The sequence below is a fragment of the Sciurus carolinensis genome, chromosome 15 (assembly GCF_902686445.1).
Source record: "Sciurus carolinensis chromosome 15, mSciCar1.2, whole genome shotgun sequence".
NCBI lineage: Eukaryota > Metazoa > Chordata > Mammalia > Rodentia > Sciuridae > Sciurus > Sciurus carolinensis.
The window spans coordinates 59,060,046-59,062,179 of NC_062227.1; positions in this window are offsets into that span (position 1 = coordinate 59,060,046).

Here is a 2,134-nt window from a genome sequence, read left to right on the forward strand (position 1 = left end):
TGTAAATTCTTTTAACTTTTGTTTATCATGGAAGGATTTTATTTCATCTTCAAATCTGAAGGTTAGTTTTGCTGGGTATAGGATTCTTGGTGGGCAACCATGTTATTTCAGAGCTTGAAATATGTTGTTCCAGGCCCTTCTAGCTTCTAGAATCTGGGTTGAGAAGTCAGCTGCTATCTGTATTGGTCTCCCCTGTATGTAATCTGATGCTTTTCTCTTGTGGCCTTCAAAATCCTATCTTATTTTGAATATTAGGCATTTTCATTATAATGTGCCTTGGTGTGGAACTGTTGTGATTTTGTGCATTTGGTGTTCTATAAGCCTCTTGTATTTGATTTTCCATTTCATTCTTCGGGTTTGGGAAATTTTCTGATATTATTTCATTGAATGGGTTGTTCATTCCTTTGGTTTGTATCTCTGTGCCTTCCTCAATCCCAATAATTCTTAAATTTGGTCTTTTTATGATGTCCCATACTTCTTGGAGATTCTGTTCATGATTTCTTACCATCTTCTCTGTTTGGGCAACTTTATTTTCAAGATTAAATATTTTGTCTTCATTTTCTGAGCTTCTGTCTTCCAAGTGGTCTAGTCTTTTGATGATGCTTTATATTGAGTTTTTTATTTGGTTTATTGTTTCCTTCATTTCAAGCATTTCCATTTTTTTTTTATTGTAAACAAATGGGATACATGTAATTTCTCTGTTTCTACATGGAGTCAAGGCATACTATTTGTGTAATCATAAATTTACATAGGATTATGTTGTTTGATTCATTCTGCTATTTTTTCACTTCCCCCAACGCTCCTACCCCTCTTTTCCCACTATACAGTCCTTCCTTCCTCCATTCTTCCCACCCTCCTTAACCCTAACCCTAAACCTAATCCTAAACCTAACACTAAACCCTCCCCCCATTATGTTTCATTATCCGATTATCAGTGAGATCATTCGTTCTTTGGTTTTTTGAGATTGACTTATCTCACTTAGCATGATATTCTCCAATTTCATCCATTTGCCTGCAAATGCCATAATTTTATCATTCATCATGGCTGAGTAATTTTCCATTGTATATATATGCCACAGTTTCTTTATCCATTCATCAATTGAAGGACATCTAGGTTGGTTCCACAGTCTGGCTATTGTGAATTGAGCAGCTATGAACATTGATGTGGCTGTATCTCTGTAGTATGCTGATTTTAAATCCTTTGGGTATAGGCCGAAGAGTGGGATAGCTGGGTCAAATGGTGGTTCCATTCCAAGCTTTCTGAGGAATCTCCATACTGCTTTCCAGAGTGGCTGCACTAATTTGCAACCCCACCAGCAATGTATAAGTGTACCTTTTTCCCCACATCCTCTCCAACATCTACTGTTGCTTGTATTCTTGATAATCGCCATTCTAATTGGGGTGAGATGGAATCTTAGGGTAGTTTTGTTTGGCATTTCTCTTATTACCAGAGATGTTGAACATTTTTTCATATATCTGTTGATTATTTGTACATCTTTTTCTGTGAAGCATCTGTTCATTTCCTTAGCCCATTTGTTGATTGGATTATTTGTTTTCTTGGTGTAGCATTTTTGAGTTCTTTATATATTCTGGAAATTAGTGCTCTATCTGAAGTATGAGTGACAAAGATTTTATCCCATGCTGTAGGCTCTCTCTTCACATTACTGATAGTTTCCTTTGCTGAGAGAAAGCTTTTTAGTTTGAATCTATCCCAGTTGTTGATTCTTGCTTTTATTTCTTGTGCTATGGGAGTCCTGTTAAGGAAGTCTCATCCTAAGCTGACATGTTGAAGATTTGGACCTACTTTTTCTTCTATAAGATGCAGGGTCTCTGTTCTGATTCCAAGGTTTTTGATCCATTTTGAGTTTAGTTTTGTGCTGGGTGAGAGATAGGGGTTTAATTTCATTCTGTTGCATATGGATTTCCAGTTTTACCAACACCATTTGTTGAAGAGGCTATCTTTTCTCCATTGCATATTTTTGGCACCTTTGTCTAGTATGAGAAAATTGTATTTATTTGGGTTTGTGTCCATGTCCTCTATTCTGTATCATTGAAATACCTGTCTATTTTGGTGCCAATACCATGCTGTTTCTGTTACTATTGCTTTGTAGTAGAGTTGAAGATCTGGTATTGCG